Genomic DNA, 22752 nt, shown 5'->3' with positions numbered 1-22752 from the left:
CAGGGAGGGCTTCTGGGAGGAAATGGGCAGGATCTGGAAGATTTCTGTTGTGGTGGTACCATAGTGGCTCTGTACAATTATGGCTGAGCTGATTTTCTTGCACTAAAAGCAGAGACTTCAATCTTTCTTTTGACTGTGGCGTAGCGCATCTGCTGAATTTATAGCACTTACTCTCTGATGATGGAATGTATTTGCTGGAAATTACGTGCAAACCTGTTTAGTTCATTGCATTGATTGTAAAATTGATCCTTTAAGGTTTGGTGTTGTTTTTTTTTTTTTGGTAAGTAACTATTTTTGGCATTAAATCTCTGGGTTTTTTTCTTTTCCGAATTGAAGGGTGATTTACTTATAAGTTGCTTTAAGAGCTTATAGATGCTACTGATGACTTTACCCTGAAGCGGAAAAGCTTGCATGAATGTTAGATTCCCACTCTTGATAGTGTGTTTGCAGAATTGGAGCCCTTGTAGCACGATGAGGTTACTTTCTTCATTTGTCCCAATAATGTTTTATATATAAAATATTTTTTTGTGTGTGTGTAACTGATTTTGGTCAAGTAAGTAGGTGTCACTGAATGGCCAAGTTAGAAGGTTGATTTTTTTTTTCCTTCTGAAAAGGAAATGAAATGTTCAGTGGCAAAGAAAAACTTGGTGATGTGAACAAGGTGTACTAATGACAGTGGTTTTTCATCCAAAGTCTGCAGACAGCCAAAAATTAGTTTCTGAGAGAATGAAATTATCCATTAAGCTCAGTGAGGCTGTATGTTGAAGCCTGATAGATCACTTTGAAAGCTGCAAAGGATATGGTGTCTGTGCTCGCGTGATATTTAACTAATACAGTTTTGATAGCTTTGTTTTCATTCTGCACTTTTATTGACCCTGTGTATTACCAGTGATGCCTCCTGTACTGCGACAGCTGAGGACAGTGTGAATTTGTCTGTATTTATAGCATGATTTCTTTTAAAACTTCATTTCATCCTTTAAAATCAGCTGTATACTTTTGAGCTTGTAAATATCAAGCAACTCCTGTTGTATTTCCCTATAAAGTAATCATTAGTGGAGATGTGAAATGCTGCTGTGCAGCAGACTAGAGATCTAGGTATTTAAGAATGCTAATTCACTTATTTTTGGTCCTTTGAATAATATTTGACTTAACGACTGTTCACTGTCCTTGTAGTTTCATAGCGCTTTTTTGAGCATTTTACAAAACTTTTGTTGTTTATCCTGCAACTTCATTTTGGACATCAGGTAAAAAATACCTTGATATAACAAGCTTATCTAGATAAGCTGTGCTCTCATATATTTGTATATACCAAAGTGTTCTACCTTAAGGTAAGTTTAAGTTTAGCTTAAGTCAGAGCACTCCAAGCACTCCTGCCTCATAAATCTACATAGAGGATCGACCTCAATTGATGCTTCACTTCAAAATCAGAAAACAGATAATGGAAAATCAAATTATAAAACCCTTATCGAGTTCCCCCACCCCATTACAGCTTTTATCACAGTCCTGGATCCCCAGGGGGAATGCTGCTCTAACCAAGCTCTTCGCATGCCGTGGCAGTCAACAAGATTAAGGCTGTTTCCAGCTACAGCAACCTCGCGGCTTGTCACAGGGAACGTGCTGTCGGAGCCTCTTCTCCAGGCATAGGAAGCGATGACCTCCACCTCCTGTGAGCGAAGCACCGAGCCTCAAATGCTGCATGCAAACGGGCAGCCAGTGTCAAGGAGAGCAGGGGAGTGCCGCGCTACGAGAGCAACAAGGCAATGCCTGTGTGCTCCAACTGCAATTCCCAGGGAGCCGATGTGGAGCACATCACAGTAATTTCATCTGAAGGAGATAAGGCAGAGATCACAGCAGTAGACTTCCCTCTGAAAGGAGCCATCGCCTATTGAGCCCGAAAAGGAGCAGGCGAGTCTTTCCTGGATGCTCCTGGTGCGCAATTGCCTGGCCAGCAGCTGGGAGTCCCTAACACCCACAGATTCTTAACTTGAAAGACACATGGTAGAAGCACGTGTAACTGTCGTCTGCTCTGGTTGTTTTCCCCAGACTACTGGAATCATTGCAGCCCTATCTAGATGGAATTCCAGCCAGCCTCCGAATTATTTTTGACAGATAATGCATGGTACAAGATGTGGTGGTTTGTATTTATTTTTCATAAAAAGCAAGTCACCTGTGGAGGAGCCATCAGTGAAGTTGTCAGCTGGCTGTGCTTACAACGCAGTCCTTCTCAGCAGTTCATTGCTTTTTGGATGAGCTATGAGCAGGGGCCTTCTCTCAGAACACGGCTTGCTGAGGATCTGGGAAACAAAGCTTGGGAAACAGGGCAGTTATTGAAACTGTCATATCTGCTCAGTAAAGTTCCTGGCAAAGCGAATTTTAAATGATGCTTGAGCTTTCCCTGCCCAGCACTTGGAGCTTCACAGGCTGCCAGCCTCCTCCTGCATTTTCACGTGAAATGCTCTCAGTGGCAGATGGAGGAAACTGTAGTGTCATATAGAGCTTCCTTTGCTGGCATGCAGGCTTAAGTGAAGGAGGTGATGATTTGACAGGCGCTGCATCTTTGCTCTTAAGCTGCCCCCTCCATCAGTCTCTTTGCCCCCTCACTCTCAAACCCAAAAAATAGTGAATCATCTGAAAAAAGCTTAATCGTTTCTCCAGCATGGAAGTGCAACTGGACCCACCAGGCTCACGAAAGCGAGGCCAGAGGGCGCTCGGAGGGAAGGCTGGCGGTGCCGCTCCTGGCGGCCCGGGCGGTGCGGGGCTGGCGGGGCACTGCGGGGGCAGGAGAGCCCGGGCCCCGCCGCCTCCTTGTTGTTCCCTGAGCTCCCCGCGGCTCCGCTGAGGCACCTCTGGGTCAGGGGCCGCCGAGCAGGGTGTGCGGCCTGACCGTCGGATCGGAAGGTGCTCCGGGGCTCCGCGCCGGTGGGAGCGGCTTCCCGACCCCCTACCAGGAGCCCTCCTGGCCCGGCCGCCGCTGCCGGGCGGGGAGAAGAGAACAAACGGACCAAACCCGATTCTTGAAATAACTTGGGGGCGGGAGGGCGGTATGGGCCGACGAGGCGAGGGAAGCGGGTGCCTCCCCGCGCAGGCGGAGCGGGGCCGGGCCCGGGGCCGGGCCGGGCGTGTCCCGGGGCCGCCGCAGGGCGGGGGCAGGCGGCACGCGCGCCGGGCGCACCTCGCCCACGTGCTCCGGCGCGCGGGAAGTTGGGGGGGGCAGCGGCGCGCGGCCCCTTTAAGCGGGCGCGTGGTGGTGGGAGGGGCGGTGGCCCTCTCGCGCCCGCCGCCGCGCGCGCAGGCACGTCCCTACACGCGGGGGCGCGCGCGCACGCGCCGCTCCCCCCGCCCTCCCTCGCGCTGCCCTCCCTCGCGCTCCCGGCCCGCACCCGCCACCTCGCGCCGCCGTTCCCGCTGGCGCGCGCGCTGGCCCCGCCGTCGGTCGCCGCCATTGGCTGAGGGGGGGTCAGGTGACCCGTGTTATTTCCTGTGTGTGTGCGGTGCGGGTGAGGGAGCACGATGGGGCCGGACGGCCCCGCGCCCCCGCCCGGCCCCCGCGCCCGCCGCCCCCGCTGCTGAGCCGCCCCCGCCCCGCCCGCCCCGCCCGCCGCCGCGCGGGGCGCCGGGCACGGCGGCGGGGGGGGGGTCTCAGGTAAGGGGCGGCCGCGCTCGCCCGGGCTGGGTCGGTGTGTGCGGGAGGCCTCGGGAGGGAGCGCGGCTCCTGGGGGGGAGGCCGGGGCCCCTTGGGAGTGTGAGGGCTCATCCGTGAGTTGGAGGGTGAGCGCAGGGTACGAGGGGGGCTTGTGAAAGGGCTCTTGGGAAGTTTATCCTTCTTCACCCCCTTCCTCCTCCTCCCTTTTCTTCTTTAAAGAAAAAGAAATGTTTGTTTACGTGTGTTCAGAGAGGCCCTCGTGCTGCGTGGTGAGGTGCCCACCTGTTTTCCTGCCCCGGAAGAATGTTCTTCTGCATGAATTGTGAAGTTTTTGTGTGGATTGGTGCTTCTGCTCAAGGGATAAACGATTTCAACTGTTGGAGGGGATGGATGCACCGTGTGTTCCAATTGCAATAGGTGGACAGGCCGTTTTGGGAATGTTTAAGGTTCGCAGTGCTTTTCTGCTTTGTGGAGGTTTAACATAGCGTTGTTCATCTGCAGAGATGATCAGGATGTAACTTTGTTTGGGCTACCCAGAGGATCAGGTTGTCTTTTGTTAATACTGCTTATTTTGCAAGAAGTTGTGTTTAGGACTGCAATTGGAAGTAACTTTTCCTTACCTTGAGGGAAGACTTAAGAGAAAGTTGTGTAACCTAAGTGTTTTAACCTGTGTATCAGAGCTGTGTAATGGCTCTGGGACTCTGTTATTAAGTTGCAAATAAGAGCACATTTGGGTGTGAATCAACAAGTGATTGTCTCTGTGGGTAGATTTGGCACCACCAGAATCCTTTATTTCTTGCGTATACTGTCTTTTCCATAACATTCTCCCTACATTAAAAGGACAGGTAGATTGATTAAATTGCAGCATTATTTCCTTTACCGTTCCAGTTTGGGTTTTTTTAGGTCCTCCTTTGAGAACAAAAGAAAAAATAAGAGGTACACCTGTGAGGGGATTGAGTTTCAGAGCTTTCTGTGTTTGTGTTAGCATTTTGAAAGCTGTTCACGTCTGTGTCGCTTGTTGCCATCTGTTGATGCATCCATGGGTAATTCTTCGGAGTGTTTGGTTTTTAACATGCTTCCTGACCAGTCGATGTGCATGGAGCAATCGGATCACCTCTATACCCAAACCTTGTAGAACAATAAAGTGACTAGATGATGGAGATGCAGCAGCCCCTGGGTTAGGTTTGTAGCACATTGGCTGAACTTAATTCAAGAAGAGCTGATTTCTTTCACCTATTTTCTAGGCTGGGTTTGGTCAGATAACTTTGTTTTTTGAGGCTTATAGATGAATATCACATAGCATAACCAAGTCCATTTGGTTAAGCGTATATCATAAATAGTTTTTAGTATTGTTGTTTACGAACTCTTATTTGGCTGAAGTGTTTTGGGTTTGTTTATTTTTCCCTTAAATCTACATCTTTAAACAGGGTTCCATATTTGTTCACTTTAAACTGAGTTGTTTGAAGCTGTATTATTTCATCTGTTGTCTCTGCATTAGGTTCAGTTGACGTATAAAAAGGCAGCTGCATTAGCATACTGCAGAAAGAATTACTATTAAAAAAAAGGAAAGAGATATGTATTAGTTTAGTCATCTGACTCTTAAACTTCATTAATGTTACAAGGAGAGGAGAATAATATTGCCTCATTTCTGTAAATTGCTGGTACGTGAAATGCATATTTTTGAGCGTCCTGGTTAAATCAGTAAGCAAGCTACTATGCCTTCTGAGTGGGAGTATGACAACACCTTTTATATAAAATATATGACTTGCTACTCTACTCTTTTAATGCTTATAGTTTTGGGATAGCTTTTGGACTTTGTAATATTAGACTTAAACATCTAGTGGGAGGTCTTTTTGCAGGTTTGGTATTCTTCAGACTACTTAGCTTTAAGCCTCTTAGCATCCTTTCCCGTAGAATTGTATGTGTTTTGACACAGTTTTGAGCTTTGACCTCTAAATCAGGTTTCAGAGGCTTTGGGATTGATGAAACACACATTTTTGCTGAAATGTATAGTTTAACATACCTTTTCAACCTGGGGCAAGTTAATCATGGTTCCCTATGTGAAAGCAGTAGGAGCATATTTGTTATTAGCAACTTTAACAGGAGGTCAGGAATTTTGTTTTTGTTGTTGTTCCTTTTCTTCATTACTAATGCTTCATTAAAAAGGCTTGAAATAAATTTCTATTAAAGGAAAAAATCTGTTTCTGTAATGCATAAATAAGAACTAAAGGTTTTTCAAATGAAACAGAAAACTTATTTGTATATTGTAAAGGAGACCCCTTATTGTCAGAAGAGGCTTCCTTAATCTTCAGGTGAGGAAATGGGGAAGTATTAACCTGTTTACTATATTTTAAAGGATGTTCAGATTTAAAGACTAAAAAAGGTGTAAGTAAAAACATTCTTAGTATGGTTTATGCCTATGATTGATACGTGTGTAAAGCCTGTAGGACAAAGTGAAATGTGTAGGGTTTGGGATTTTTCCCCTTTCCCGCTTCCTGTGGAAATGTGTGCAAAGACGACCTTTTGGGCTGTTGGTACAACGTTAAAAAGAAAATCATTTCATAGCCCCTCTCTCCCTTCCTTTTTAGGTCATGTTTAACTAAACCACCCATGAAGCACAGCAAAATGGCAATAGTGCCGCTCTTGGAAGGGTCCCTCTGTAAGAGTTCTACTGCGCAGTTCCTGTTGCTATTTTTCCAGCTTGGCAGGTTTCTGTCTGGAGTGAGGGCATAATACGTAATAAACTTGAATAGTCCTATGCTACTTCCTTGGATTCCCTGTAAGTTTAGATAAGGGTGTATTTAAGAGTTTATAGCTGGCTGTGCATATCTTGGCTTTTGACATGGGGTATGCCGGATCTCTGTTTGGGTGGGACAGCTTTTTAATTAAAACATATGTTTATTTTTTAATACTCCGTTCAGCTATGTTTTATACTTACGAAGGGCATTAGACTAATGTTTGGGGAACCTGAGGGTTTTTTTTTTTTAACTTCCAAAGATTTAGTAACATTTTTGGCAGTGCTGGCGTCTCAGGCTTCGATGCGTACCGTAACTGGCCGTGTGAGAATTTGTGTTACTTAATCTTGTGGTTGGCCTCCGAGACAGGAAAGATTATGTACAACAATTTCTGAAGAAGCAACTAATGTGCTGATTTGTTAGTGAAGACTGGACTGAGACCAACCAATTCTTCCCATTCAAGAAATTAAACTGCACTCCGATAGCAAAAGGTGGTTTTTATTGATTCTCTTGGTGAGATCACTCTCAAAATAACGTTTTACTTTCTAGTTTAGCTTTTGGACTTCTAAAATAAAAAATAAAGGCTGTTTTAAGTGTTTAAAACCCCTTCTAATAGTGTTGATATGCTGCGTAGAATTTTCTGTACTGTAGAAAACTGTTCAGTGTTACACTATGTTTGTGTTCTCTGTCAGTAAGCAGAGCTTTATACTTCAGTAAAATCATGCAGGAGAAGCTGTTCCTCTCCTTTAGTGGGATCCTGATGTGCAATTCTCTTTCTATCAAACTTTATCAAACTTTACTTATTTAAAAAAAAAAAAAAAAGTTGGTTCCGTTATTCCCATGACTTGTGTCTCCTTCCTTACAGTTCTTGAGTCGACTTCAGTCTTGACTGAACTGGAAAAATGGAACATGTCTTAGCCATGTACAGCACTGCTGGTGCATCAGTGTCACAGCAGTGTCTAGCTACATCACTCCTTGGTTAGTTCAGCTGAGCCTTCCCACTGCTGATTACCGCTGAGATAGGTATTGATTTGTTTGGGGACACTTGGAAAAACAAATGATGTTCTTCATTATGCATGTGCACGGGTTTCCTTTCCCTTTAAAAAAAGGAGAGGAGAAAAATAAAAAGCCAGACCCAAAGACTTGAAAGTTAAGGCTGACTGTGTAGTCAAAAGTGGATTCTGCTTAGCCCTGCTGGAGGATAAGATCAGCTCTGGGTGTTCTAGAGTCTTGTGATATGCTGCCTATTTACCTTTGAAGACAAAATATGTGAGAATTGAATTTTACCAGCTATTGAACTTGTTTGTACTGTGTTTCTTAACCACAGCACAAGCAGTCAAACTTTCAGTTTTCACCTGGATACAAAAGAGCAGTCATGTTGCAGTAAGACTTCTGTTTTTCCCTGCATCTTAACCCAGTGATTCCTCGAGAACAGAGAATTGGTAGACAAAAGTGCAAGCATCCTCTTATCAGCTCAGCCTGGAGACAGTGAATATGCGTGTGCTTTTTCCAGTGTTCTTTGTGTTTGTGGCCTGTGATGATATTGGAAGAGTGGAAAAAATGTTACCAGGTTCTTTGTGGGAGAGCCCTGGCTTGAGTCCCTTTGAGATTTGATCTGTTCTCCATTTAAGAAGCCTATTATTTCTTGCCTGCATTGTGATGCAACAAATACAAAAAAGCTAGGAAAATTACTTTTTCCCCCCCACCTTTTCACTGCAAGCACGCAGGATGTCTGTGTTCATACCAATATGTGTATGGAATCATTGTGTATTCAGTGCTGGAATATGATGATTTATTTTATATTTTACTAGTATGAACTCAGTCATCTAATTGCTAGTAAATTGCAAATCATAAACAGAACCCTCTGATGAGCTCTGATAAGAGCTCAGTACTTAGCTAGAAATTGTATGGGGAGCCACTGTGCTAGAAGCTGTAGCACAGTTTATTGGAAGTATTGTTCATATCACTTTTCCTGTATTATGTGCTGCAAACTCTGTCGTTGATCGCTTTTAGCTGATCTGAAGAGTTGGTATTAGCAGAGCTGGCTGAATGGCTTGTGTCCATCATTAGTGACCGTGAAAAACATACCTAAAACTTACTAGCTAGAAGAAAAATAATGTGCTGTCACACTTGCCAGAACAGGAATAAACCATCGCACACCATCATGAAATGATGTTAATCAGCCTCCAATGCGGTATCTTCACTTCGTTGATATCTGTGATCAAATGCCTGGATACACTTGAATTTCTCTGAGATTTGAGTAGTCCAACACTGTTTTCTATCAGTAGACGTTCTGGAATAGCGGGAATACTATATGCAACTTTTTAAAATAAACATAAATGGTTATATGATAAATGTAGTGAATGCTTTGTGATCAGCATTATGCTGTGTGTTGGAAACACAAACAGAAGGGCGGAAATAGTCTAGGAAGTTCCTGGAGCGTGTGGCAAATAACATCCTGACACAGCTGGTGAATTAGACAACTAGGGAAGGCAGCTGCTGGACCCGTTGTCTGTGAACAGAGAAGCACTGGTGGGTGATGTGATGGTTGGAGGCCATCCTGGGCACAGCAATCACAAAATAATAGTTTTCAGTTCTTGGAGAGGTAAGGAGGGGGCTCAGCAGAACGGCCACCTTGGACTTCTAGAGAGCAGACTGGCTTGTTTAGGAGCCTGGTTGACAGAGTCCCTCGAGAAACAGTCCTGAAGGGCAAAGGAGTCCAAGGAAGGCTGGACATTCTTCAAGAAGGAAATCTTAAAGATGCAGGAGCGGGCTGTCCCCATGTGCCAAAAGATGAGCCAGCGGGGCAGAAGACTGGTCTGGATAAACAGAGCTTTGGCTGGAACTTGTGGAGAAAAAACTCATGGAGTTACAACCTTAGGAAGAAGGGGCAGGCAACTCAGGAGGACTGCAAGGGTGTTGTGAGATTACACAGTGAGAAAATTAGAAGGCTCAAAACCCAACCAGAACTTTAATCTGGCAACTTAATCTACCGTGAAAGACAATTAAAAAATGTTTCTATAAATACATTAGCAGTAAAAGGAGAGCCAAGGGGAATCTCTATCTTTTATTGAATGTTGGGGAAACATAGTGACAAAGGATGAGGAAAGATTGAGATGCTTAATGCTTTTTTGCCTCAGTCTTTAACAGTAAGACCAGTTGTTCTCTGGGTATCCAGCCCCCTGAGCTGGAAGACAGAGGTGAGGAGAAGAATAAAACCCCCACAATCCAAGGGGAAATGGTCAGCAACCTGCTACACCACTTAAAAACACTCAAGTCTGTGGGGCCAGATGGGATCCACCCAAGGGTTCTGATGGAGCTGGCAGAAGAGCTCACCAAGCCTCTTTCTGTCATTTACCAGCGGTGCCAGCTACCCAGGGAAGTCCCATTTGACTGGAAGTTGGCAAATGGGATGCCCATTTACAAGAAGGGCTGGAAGGAGGATCCAGGGAACTACAGGTCTGTCAGTCTGACCTCCATGCTGGGCAAAGTTTGGAACAGATCTTGAGTGTCATCACATGGCACATATGGGACAACCAGGCAGTCAGGTCCAGTCAGCACGGGTTTAGGAAAGGCAGGTCTTGCTTGACCAACCTGATCTCCTTCTATGACAGGGTGACCTTCTCAGTGAATGAGGGAAAGGCTGTGGGTATTTTCTTCCTGGATCTAAGCTTTTGATACTGTTTCCCCCAGTGTTCCCCTGGAGAAACTGACTGCTCGTGGCTTGAATAGGTGCCCCGTTTGTGGGTTAAAAAAACATGCTGGATGGTCAATCTAGAGAGTGGTGAATGGAGTTACATCTGGGTGGTGGTCTGTCACGGGTGGTGTTCCCCAGGGCTCAGTGCTGGGGCCAGCCCTGTTTAATGTCTTTATCGATGACCTGGGCAAGGAGATCGATGGAATGTACCCTCAGTCAGCTTGCAGACAACACTAAACTGGATAGGAGTGTTGATCCGCTGGAGGGTAGGAAGCTCTGCAGAAGGTTTTGTACAGCCAGCGATATGAGGTTCAACAAGGCCAAGTGCCGCATCCTGCACTTGGGTCGCAACAGCCCCATGCAGCACTACAGGCTTGGGGCAGAGTGGCTAGAAAGTGTTCCAGTGTAAAAGGATCTGGGGGGCACTGGTTGACAGCAGCTGAACACGAGCCAGCAGCGTGCCCAGAAGGCCAATGGCATCCTGACCTGTGTCAAACACAGTGTAGCCAGCTGCTGTACACTGGTGAGGCCACACCTTGAATCCGGTGTTCAGTTCTGGGCCCCTCACTACATGAAGGACACAGAGGTGCTGGAGTGTGTCCAGAGAAGGGCAGTGGAGCTGGTGAAGGGTCTGGAACACAAGTTTTATGAGGAGCAGCTCAAGGCGTTGGGAGTGTTTAGCCTGGAGAAAAGGAGGCTCAGGAGAGACATTTTTGCTCTCTACAGCTACCTGAAAGGAGGCTGTAGCAAGGTGGGATTCTGTTTCTCCTCCCAAGTGTGATACTGTTTCTTTTTCCGAGTAACAGGCAATAGGACAAGAGGAAATGGACTCAGGTTGCTACAGGGGAGGTTTAGATTGGATATTAAGAAGTATTTCTTCACTAAAGAGGTTGTCAAACATTTGGACAGGTTGCCCAGTGAAATGGTGGAGTCACCATTCCTGGAGGTATAGACATGTACACGTCGTGCTTAGGGACAGGCTTTCGTGGCAGCTTTGGCAGTGGCTAGGTCGGGGTTGGACTTGATAATCTTAAATGTCTTTTCCAACCTAAATGATTCAGTGACTCCTTATAACCTTGTCTTTCCCTTTTGTTTCTCATTTTGCATTCAAAGGAAAAAGAATGTAGTCAATGGTGTTCTATCATATACTCTTGAATTTTGTTTTGCCACTGCGAGTTTTCCCTATTTCATTTCATGTGTGTGAGGGTGGGGAGGTTTCCCTTCTCCTCCTTCTCCAACATATTTACGTGAAATGTTGTGTACATCCGATTTTCTGAGGTTCTTGGTCCTGACCGTGCCTTGTGCATATCGCTGCATAAAAATGGTCTTTTAGATAGGTCTTGGTAAGTATAATAGATACAGACAAATGTAATAGCAGGCAGTAAATGAAATGAGGAAAATTGTTACAGAAGGAGGTAGCAGATTGTATCGCATGGCTTTGCTGAGTGAGTGGCAGGTTCTCTTCTGTACTGTTGGAGAGCGGAAGTAGCAGGAGCATAATTGAGAATTCTCCAAAGTGACGCTATTTATTTTGCATGAAAAAACTGATCTGCACTATCCTTACCCCCTTCCATCCAAATCACCGCATTTTAATGGAGAAACATCTCATCCCATTTACTGTGAGAGTGCATAAAGAGAGCTCTGCTGCAGAGTCGTTTGGTCGCCAGCTGTGGTAGGGCATTGGTTTTGGGGATGAGCTGGGGGGTTCCACTGCAGTGAGGTGTCCCGCATCTCTACACTCCTGACTTCAGCCAACATCAAGTTCACTGCGGTTTGGGGAGCAGGGTGGTGACTCTTGCCTGCTGGTCTTTTTTCCTTTTGCTTTGGGTACTTTTCTACATTTGGTATCTTACGTCTTTTCTAGATATCTTTAGATACCTTCTCTTATTCCAGTTATTAGAGACAAAACTGTGTTCTTTCTTGAGAATTGCTCAGTTCAGTACATGCCTTTTTTTGAATGATGATAGTATCCCGCGATTAGGGTATAGAAATTTGACTTGTCATGTGTCATTTTGTTTGTTTCCTTGTCCTTTTGGCTTGCAGAAATACAGCTTGTTGTATGTTTGAAAGGTGGAATTTGTGGAAAACCAAAGAGGGGGGTCTATATGTAATACAGCTGCTGAAAATAGCAAGAGGAGGAGAAGAGGTTAATTATATGTATACTCTGCAGCCTAGTCAAAACCCTGCCGGAGTTGGTGGAAAAAGAAAACTTGAGTGAACCCGGGTCAAGCTCACCAGAGAAAACACATCACTTAGCTCAGTGAGAAACAGCATCCTTTTAGGACCTTCTAAAAGTGGATGGGAGAAGGATTTGGGAAGTAAACTTACTTGTTTGTCCATAGAACTATAGTGTTTATAAAGACTTCATTGGTCTGTGTTTATTTATGCAATTTGTCGTGATTGGCTCCATGTGTTCGTTGCCCTTCTGAAATAAGCTAAGGAGTACGATCCTTTAGCTCAGTCGGTTAATAAGGCTTTAAGAATTAAATCAGGAACAATTCTCAAGGTGGAAGTCACAAATTTCAGGTTTTCACAGGAGGTTGGTATGTTTTAGAGCAAGGGAGAAAAGAGCATCTCGCCTTTTTTTCCTGTAATAGAACTCTAGGAGTACATTAGCATTATGAAATGATTATATGTAATCCATCATGTAGGGTTGATGTTAATTGCCCCGCTTTATTTAACCCCCTCATGAGGGGAGGCAGGGTGGAGAGAGAAACAGTAGAGTCTTCTGGCAGTAGAGTCTTCTGGTTTTGTTTTTTCTCTCCTCCCTGGTGTACAGGATGAATGGCTGCAGGAACTCTTAACAGAACGATGGGGCTGATTCTCAGAGTAGTGGACCATCTAAGCTCCCTCTGCCTTACTTTGAAGCAGTAACTAGCATTTCCAGAAAGTATGCTCAGAGTGCCCTGTCTTTGTTATCCTCTGCTAATCTGTATTTACAGAGGTGTTCTTTCTTCTCTGGTGCTGGATTCATCCCTCCTCTTGGCTTTCAACTGCTTACTTCCTTCAGGATATATGCTCTAGGATATGAGATGGAATACATGCTGTGGAAGCTTTGTCCGTCAGCTCCCTAGCCTCAAACAGTGCCTAACACTGTCACTGTGGTGACAGAGAAATCCTTTGGGGAAGGAGAAAACTTTAAACCTTGGCTATGAGAAGATCTCTAGTTATAAGTTGTTAATTTCTCTGAACTGCTTATGCTCATTTAAGTTAATTTTGTGCCTGTGGTGTGGTCTGACTGCTGTTGTCATTCCCCCTGCCTTTGGCTGTGGCAGCAGGACTTAGAAACCTGGAGTTAAAGTGTCTGCACTTCAAAGTGACAAGGTACAGTATCTTGTTTATTGGTTACAGTGGCTTGAGTTTATACCATAGAATTTCAGAAGTTTAACTGAGGTGTGTTAGAAGTTTAATCACTTTATATACATAGAGTTGACGTGGAAAGATTGCTCCTGGAAGGTTTTCGTTGACTCAGTGGGGGAGCTGGTGAGAGGGAACCAATATAAGTGCTTTAGGCCAAGGCTAAGTATAAACCTCAGGAGTTCTTAACTGTTTTCTCCAACACTGCAGTATGCTGCCTTCTCTCTGTCATCTGTCTGTTGGTTATGCCACTGTAACTACAGAGGAAATGCATAATGAGATGGTTCAAGAAACTGGTCCAATCTGAAAAATTCAAAGAAAACCTGCAGGGGTGGGGATGGGCAGATAGATAGGAAGGGGGAAGAACTCCTTAAAATAGTCCTGCCCCTGAAGTAGTCTCTCTGTTGACTTCTTATGTTATTTTTTATTAACCTGAATTGTTTCTCCTGAATCCGTTTAACTGTGGCTGTAGTCTTAGTCTCTCCCCATTAGTCTCAGGAGACAACACTTAAGGTAGGAATGGGTCTGCTTCAACTTTTGGCTTTGTTGTAAGGCAGATGCTATGGAATCTAAAGTGTGGAGGAATGAGCAAAGTGACATTTAGAGGACATAGGTTGCAGGAGACAAGCAGAAATGTTAGTGAAGGAAAAGTTGTTGTTCCTCTAGTGTGAAAATCTTACAAATGCTTGGAATTTTTTTTGAGGGAAGTTCAACCAGTTCCTATGTTAGAGAGAAGCCTTACTTTTCTCTAACTTTTTACCAGTAAACATGATATGGCCTTGACTATTTTGTTCTCAGATGTTCTATACCAGTAGTATTTGCAGACCTTCCACACCCAAATGGCTCTTAAATTTGCGTTGATTTAGGAGATGAAGTGCTGAATTCATAGGAAGAATGATAACCTTGGCTAATGAAAATTGAAAGTGCTAAAGCTAAATTTCTTCTGTTATCTTAAAGGAACAAAAACTGTAAGAGCTTTGGAGGACATAAATTTCTGAGTATTGCTTTTCTGCAAGTGGACAGTAATTCTTTAATTTGTTAGTTTCAGTATAGGGAGCCCCTGGTGGTCTAGTGGTTAAGGACGCGGCACTGTCACCGTCGAGGCCCAGGTTCGATTCCCGGTCAGGGCCACTCCCTGGGCAGATGGAGCTCGTTAGCCCTGTAAGGCAATCCATCTACGTCCTGAGGACCTCGCTGCCACCGTCCAAGCTCGCTTGGCCCCGGCAGATGAACCTCAGGATTAAAGGGTGGGCTCAGTTCCACGCACACTGTGTCTCACCTAAAAAATCCAGTGCGCAGGCTGGAAGGTGTAAAGACCTTCCCCGGATCTTCATTCACGAAGACTGACCATTATTGTATTAGTTTAAGTATATCAAGGTTATATTTCTACTTGATTTTAGTGTTATTTCCTATAATGTAAGTAGGTGGTATTATCGCCAACAATGGTTTTATCCTAATCAATGGATATATATCTTATATACAGTGCACAGCCTGTATTGTAATAATACTCGCACGTAACTGATAGAGATTTTGTGTCAGTGTACTTCATTTGCCTTGAGGAGTTCCTGGGAGTCTTAGTCACAGGTTCACTACACCAGGCATTGCGAAAAAGAATAAAAAAATTGAATTGTATAGGCTACATTGAATAGAAAAGAAGGACATGTATTGCAGGTAATGTTTAAGATGACCCTTATAAGTATTCATCTTAGCAGCTTGTCATAGTTTGAAGAGATAATGCATTTGAGACTTTAAAGGCAGGATTTGCTACTTAGCAACATAATGAATAAATTATAAAAATCAATTAAAAATAGTGTGTTAGGATTTTTTTAGGTGGGGTTGTTTTTTGGGTTCTTTTAGGGGGAGGGGTTTGTTTAACTGCTGTACAGTTCTGAGTAAATTTGGTACTGGCTAAATTTCTGTACTGGAAGTGGGAGCTTGGGCAGATAGAACCTGGAAACCTGCTCACACTTTTCTGCTTCCTTTTTGCAAATAATAATTGACTTCTCCTTTTCACTGTCTTCAATTTTGTAACTAAAAGGTGAAGGTTTAGTGAGAGTTGTGATGTCTTTGAGCCTCCTGTCTCGCATGTCTGAGGAGGTGAAGAGCAGATCAGAAGTTGTCCTTGAAGTAGTTGCTCAGATTTTGCTGTGTTGCCAAAGTGGACGTGATGTTTGACTGTTAGGAGACATTGGAGGTATGGACACAGATGAATTTCCAATAAGAGGCACATAATGAGTTGTGAAACTTTTTGGAGGACTAAAGAAGTGGGTTAGGATGTACAATCAGCTGATCTGCAGCTTGGAGAAAGAAATTGAGGAGCTGAAGGTTCAGTATTATTTTCATTTTGATGTTAGGAAGGGTTGTTTGACTACTGTGTAAAGATGAAGAGCCTTTTAAATATGAACTTCTGATTTCAAGTGCCCTTCAGTAGCCATGCCACTTATGCAGTTCCTGCTGTGTCCGTTTTGCTGGTACAGATGTTTGTGTAATGATACAGTGAATGGATCTGTCAGGTCAGAAGTGGCTGTTCTCCCTCGCAGGATTTTTATCGACCACATCAGTTCACTGATCTGACTTGGCAGCCTGAATGGCTGTGTTAACACCGTGGAGGAGGCTGGACCTCTTAAGCTGGACTATAGAGGACCCACTCTATATGTGAAACCAGAACTGTGGTTTTAATCTTTGACATAAAATAGAATCTGACTGATTTGCATAAGTTCTTAAGTAAAATAGCAGTGTCTGTTAAAAATGTAGATGGATAACTTTCAGCAAGTGGTTGGTGGATTTTTGAAAGCTATTTAAGTGCATCTGTGCTGTTGACTGAGACTGAGAACCAATGGCATAATAATAAAATCAGATATATACAATCAGCCAAAATTCTGCTGAACTTTGATCATTAGTTATATTTCTAGAAATACATGTTTTCGTAGCACTACAACTTCAGTACTGGCTTGCAACAGAAGTTTTTCTTGTCAAACTTCTTTCTTCATGGTTAGGAATGACTTTAACACTACATTTAATTCAAAATGCAGAGCTAAACTGGAGATGGTATTTTAGTTTTGTTCATCTAGCAAGCAAGGGAGACTTGCAGATACAAAAAAATCTGTTTGTGTATTTTTAGTTTGGTATTATCCAAGTGGGTTTTTTAAAATATTTTAGGGGTGGGGGAAGAAATCAGCAGCCAAGTAATAGCCACATGCAACATTTGACTACTTCGTGTTGTTTGTTTCCGTGATGCCTTTTATTATAGCAGTTGAGTGCTCTGAATATGTCTGCTTACATCTCCCCTGTGAGATAGGAAGATACACTGACTCAGGCTTACTAAAATTTTCTGTGGTCACTTAGGGAAATATAGGAAAAAAAAGAAGTGAATGTAAGATCTTATGTAGCACAACAATCCCCAGAGCATTCCCCTCTCTCCACTGACAAAGCTCACTGTGCTCCTTCTGCCACGCTCATCTGTTCCTCACCCATTCTGCGAGAACCTTAATTGTTTGGATTTAAGCTCATACATACTGACTTTCTAAAAAGCTGTACAGATAGTTTGGTAAAGAAAGCACGGTGTCTCTGAGATGATGGAAACTAGTTACAATCCACTTGGCCAAGCTGTAACTCATCTGAGGAATTTTTTGGTGAAGGGTTTCACTAGGAAGGACAAAATTAAGCTGTAGGGGTTTTTTTGGTCAAGACCAGTATTAGCACTGATTTGGAAGACACGTTGCTAATATGTGTTGTTATTATTAGACACTTAAACATGTGTTACAACTACTATGGGTGTTTTTAAGGCATGCTGTGATTTTTTAGAATTATAGAATTTAGAATTATAAAATTCAGTTTTCAGTGACAATTTGTTGCATACTCTTTCAACTTTAAGTGGTGTTGTAAGGTTTCTTTTGATAGAATAAATCATGGTGGCTTGGTGAGAGCCAGATCTGACTGCAGTTTTCTCCAGAAGTGCGGTGGTGAATAAGACAATATCAGAAACAGGACTTTTTGAAAGAAGTGAGCCATGAGTAATACTGCTTGGAGAAACTGGTGTCTTTTTGAAGTGCTTACTGTCTTAGTTTACTTCCATTTCACACCTAATATTGAAAACCAGTTTTAAGTAGTTTCCCCTTTAAAAAGGTATCCAATGTAGAAGAAATAAGTTAGATCTCTTACTTTGGTAATTGCAGTCATAGGTTTGATCCTTAAATCCATCTACTTGTGGCATTTGTGACTGATCTGCCTCCTGTTAAAGGCAGCAGGCAGAGTAATGTTCCTCCAAAACTGAAACAAGGTCAGTCTATTCCCAGCCATTGCTCAGGTGTGCAAGTAATAATTGTGTACCTGCAGAAATGAGGGTTAACAGCTTGGCCTTGGCAATGGTAATGGTACTCAGTACATAGAAATCCTGCATTCCTGTACTTCTGGCTTGATTCAGAACATGGGCATTCTTTACTCAGAAAATACACCCCTAAATTGTTCACGCTCAGGTTCTGGTTTGGTGGGTTTTTTTTGATTACCTGTGTGTGTTCTCTGCTAGTTTAAGAAGATACAATGGGGAAGGACAAAAATGGTAACTTTTGCATTTTGTATGAGTTGTAACTAGAAACGGTTGCAGATTTATGTACATCTGTTATTTGCACAGGATTTAACAAGGAAGTCTATTTTAATCAGAACCCTGGACGCTCTATAACCTCCCAACTTGTTCATGTACATTTTTGACTATGGAAAACACTCTTACCGTTTGTCACCTGCTTGTAACTGCATTATCTTCCCCAATAGGCATGCTAGGAAGTGAGAGGCTTTTGACAGATCACTGAAGATACATTGCATTTGACTGCTGCTTGAGACTTCTCTGCACAGATGGATCGCAGTAGTCAACCCAAATCTAAAGAAAATTTAACGAAGCGGAAAGACCTCACTTATGTCCTAGAGAATGAGCTGGTGGCGGTTTCATTTGTTCCTTTATAGGCTTATTGTTAAGAATTAGGCATGTCCCCACAGTATTTTGGTTTTTAGCTCACTCGTTATGAGCTGTCTGTAGTGATGCACTACGATTTTGGCATGAGTGTTAAATAGGAAGATGTGGGCAGCTGTCCTGTATTTGTCCAGTCTTTGATAATCAGGACTATGATTTGTGTATCTTTAAAAAAAAGTGTAGCACAGTATGTTGCAGAAGATCATTTCACACAGGAATTTTGGAGTGGGAGTACTGATGAATTCTGTTAATCAGCAGGGGTTGGGGGCAGTCTGATATTCATGGAGGAACTGCTGAAAGATGTTTACATGCTGTTGAGGAATATTTGATAATCTTGCTCACAGAGGGGTCACAATGCAGTAGCTCCATGTTTTGAGGAACTCCTATGTTAAGAAAGTTCTATAAGGCATTTCAAATGATTAAGAAACAAAATCTGCATTGTAGATGTGCTTAAAGTTAGGTTCAAGTGGAGAAGGTGAGTTGAAAGACTATCTGAAATAACTTCAGAAGTTTCACAGATAAATCTGAGATATGGATAAAAGGACTTATTGCTTCTCTCTATGTGAGACTTATGTGCAGTGATTCTGTAAGTGAGGCTATTTCTTTATCAGCCACACAAGCTTGTAATATGCTTCCTTTGTTTCTGCCAGGTTGAAGGCAAATTTTGATTACTAGGCTATTGGGGAAGAAACAAATGTGTTGGAGCAGAGTGAAACTGCTTAGCCTAGTGAATGTAGTCTGTAGTCTCTAGATGGATATGCTTAGATGGCTCTACAGCTACAGGCTATAAATACTTCAGAATCATGCAGCTTTACTGAGAGAGCTGGATGCACGTGTAGAGAGAGTGTAGGTGTGACACTGGAGTAGTGAAAGCTGTGCCAGAATCTTACCTTCCCTTTGAATAAATGAGGAAGGCTTTGGATGTTGTGTGTGTTGGAAAGTACTGTAAAAGTGTGTAATTTGTGGCTGTTAATAGAGCGCTTTTTTGGAGGTAGGACTTTGTCCCTTCTGTTGGGGTTGGGACTGTGGATGTGTACCGCCATTATGGAGTTTTTATATGATTGTGTTGCAGTCTCTAGTCGGCAGCTGATATATCCTTCCTGGATATGGAGCACTATGTACCAGCTGAAAATATTTTCTTTAAAGGCTTCCAGTAAAAAGTTAATCAAGTAATTTTTTTTTTCCTGTGGATCTGGGTGGATTTGGAAGGCCTCATCTGTCTGAATGTATTTTATTAACAAGGCTTGCCTGTGGGATTAACTTCATGGTTTTGCTGCGAACATAGCACTTAGGTCTAAGCACTTTACAGGGCTGTTACTATTAAGAAAGATTATTGCAATAGTAATTGTAATAGTCCTATATTTATAGTACATTAATGACAGGAAATGTGCTATATGTCTTAAGTTGTCAATGATGTAATGGATTGAAGCAACTCCTATCTTTTTTTACTCCTGTTATTAATGAAATGCATTTTCTCTTTTCTTTTTGACAGCGGTTCTGCTGGTTATGTTACTCAAGTTAAGCTCCTTGTGAGATGTTCCAAGCAAGTGTTGTCCTGATGAAAACTTTGTATTTCTTTGTCAGGGTAAATTCCAAGACTAAAAAAAAAATAAAATTGAAGGAGAAAAATATATTCTCTCTCTTTTGAGTTAGCATATATAACTTCTGGACTAAATAAATGTTACCTGACTGCATGAGATACTGCAGAATAAGAATTTGTGCCTTAGGTTGACTTTTACCATGTTTTTATTCCTAAGGTATTTTACAACATGTTGTGCTGTTTCTGTTCATCATATAATTAAAATTATTCTTTTTTAATAGTGAGAAAGTCTTAATAATGTTTTCTAGCATCATTAACTGCTACATTTCGAAACTAACATAAGTTTTCGAGCCTGCTAGTAGTGTTATAGAAGAATGAATATCATCAGTGATTAAAATTCTTGTATGATGTAATGCAAAAGAGGGTTCATGAGATCTTGTTCAGACTATGCAAAGTAAGCTTTATTAAAGTCATATTTAAAACTGAGTCTTAGATTATGTGGGAGACTGAGCCTGTGTGAGGATGGCAATGTTGCTTTCATGAATAGTGGGTGCAAAGCACATGACAGCCAAGGACACGCACGCAGCCTCCACAGCACGTGAACGCTGCTGATTGCAGAGCTCCGAACTGCTTATCTAGAGAAGCAGCTTTCTAACATCTACCAGTTACAGTACATGTTCTCTTGCCTTTAGCTTGATAACTTTCTTCTATTTCTATATATTTTTTCTTCTGCCTTTTCTTCCCCCCTGATTTTTCACCTCAACAGCAAGTCATACAAAAAGGAAGAAAGAAGCTTGCTTTAGGTATCTTAGGTATCCTAATTTTAGTCCTATCCCAATAGGCTGGAGCTTCAAACTGATGAAACATCAAAAGGAATGATTCAGAAGAAGGAGGGGCTTATCCATAATAAGCCCAAACTGGACAGATTGACACAGTGTGGCATTCACAGAAGTGTTATTCATGTGATGTATATAGTCTTTAAAATGCTAAAAAAGTGGAAGTTCAGCAGAACAGCAGATCTATCTCTCTCTTACAATATGGCACTTAAAATACAAGATTAAACAGCAGTAAAGTTGAATTCCTAGAAGGGGAGAGACAGAATTTGAAGTATTAACAATTTGACAGTTCTCTTTTGAGTCTCATAATATTATTATGTACATCAAGCTGCATGAACTGAGGCTGCAACACAAAGATGCCTTTGAGTTAGAAGAGAGGGGCTGCAGAGACATGCAGTACAGTGGGGTGGTTTTGTGCCTGTGTGTTCTGTAGCCTGCATGCACATATAGTAGAAACGCAGGTGAAAGACCCTAGTGGTAGAGTTAGAGCCTTTTATAGGTAATGTATATGTGAATAAAAAAAAAAAAAAACCACAAAACCTTGAGAAGCAGATGGGAATAGAGCATGATGCCAGACATTGCCTGCACCTCATTTGTATGCCTGTGTTCTTGTGACTCTGGTGATGTACTTGAAGAAAACTTAAGTACAAAGCTAGACTTTAATTCTCAGTGGGTTCAGCTGACTGTGGCAAGCACAAAACGTGGCTAAATGAGAAAATATAATGGAGGCAAGTCTTCAGGAAGTGTCCAATCTGAGGAGTCAGGGTTCTGATTCCTGAAAAAGTGTGAGCATTGTCTTAAAATTAATTTAAAGGAAGGAGTCTCTCAAGGTGGCTTTATCCATTTTGTTTTCAGGAAGAGAAAACCACAAGGTTTTTCAGAAATGAAATGCTTTTGTAATATGCTAAATAATTTCATTTATTTATTTGTTTGTTTGCTTATTTATTAATGGCAGTGTACATGTATATAGTTATTCATTACCATACTTTTCTTAACGCGTCTAGTGATGTGTCAGGGGGACTAGCCAGGGTCCCCAGAGAATTTTGCAGCTGTGGTCTGGTCCTTGAGGGTGAGTCATGATTCCACACATGGCATAATAGATTGAAATACATAGGAGAGCCTTCCTGAAGTGCGTTTACTTAGGAGTTGATAATGTAAATGTAGATGATCATACGTGATATTCCAAAATATATATTCTGACTGACAAATGTTTTCAGTAAAGTTTCATTCAAGGTAATGTGAAAGTCCTAAGGGATGAAGTTGTAGACTGTTTTGCTCAAACAGGGTGGACTTGTTCCAACTTTCTATCTTTTAAAGCAAAGCAGATGGGGTGGGAAATGCAATGTGTTCTCTTGCTGTGTTGGTTTTCACCTAGGAGTGTCACTGGAGTACTCGGGAACTGAGCACTGAGTATGCTGGTGCCAGTACTTTCACAGGTCCCTGTAGCTCCTTTCATCGGGGTACCTTGGTTTGAGCTTTAGTCAATTGTATCTTGAGTGTTTGCTAATAGAGATCTTTCCCAGCATGAAACATGGGCCTCGGAAATCATTCCTATGGGAAATCCAAGTGTCATTTGAGAGTGTTGCAGGGTTCTTGTTGCATCTTTAAGCATGGTAGTGAAGTATTTGATTACTTCCAGTTTTAGCCATAGTGAATAGCTGGAGGGTAAGGATTGTTCTCCTTTGCTTTGCAAATTTGTTGGAAGTTTCTCTCTTCAGGGGCACATAAACACACCCAGTTAGTAAATGACTTTAGAGAAATTAATGCTGAAAATGCACTCCAGCTGGTAATAGGCTACTGGCCTTTATTTTTTTGAAAATTAGTGATTCCTCTTATTGCACTACCTAGAAACTTGGCAGATTGCAAGAAGAGGGTTTGAACATTGATGTAGCAGAAAGTAGGAGACAAACGCTAAACTTTAATTACTGTTAAACCGTGAAATTGAGCAGGGGTACTGGTGTGACTGGGGAATGTAGATCTT

The 22752-nt window shown here is 42.6% G+C and overlaps 1 protein-coding gene across 8 annotated transcripts in view; it reads left to right on the top strand.

Annotated features, from left to right (window-relative positions):
* TCF20 (transcription factor 20) overlaps nucleotides 1-22752 on the top strand; it is a 128945-nt gene that overhangs the window by 61602 nt on the left and 44591 nt on the right. The window contains exon 1 of one of the 8 annotated variants that reach the window (XM_027885052.1): nucleotides 3619-3643. The exons of 6 other annotated variants lie outside the window; for them this stretch is intronic. The gene's annotated coding sequence lies outside the window, so the exon portion shown is untranslated. Of the gene's footprint in view, nucleotides 1-3618; nucleotides 3644-6769; nucleotides 6870-22752 lie in introns of those variants that run through there. One more of the 8 variants, XM_027885051.1, reaches the window with a different exon arrangement.

The sequence above is a fragment of the Empidonax traillii genome, unplaced genomic scaffold (assembly GCF_003031625.1).
Source record: "Empidonax traillii isolate 1590-97213 ecotype Southwest subspecies unplaced genomic scaffold, ASM303162v1 scaffold159:size1039807, whole genome shotgun sequence".
Taxonomy (NCBI): Eukaryota; Metazoa; Chordata; class Aves; order Passeriformes; family Tyrannidae; genus Empidonax; species Empidonax traillii.
This window is presented reverse-complemented; position numbering and strand designations above follow the sequence as displayed.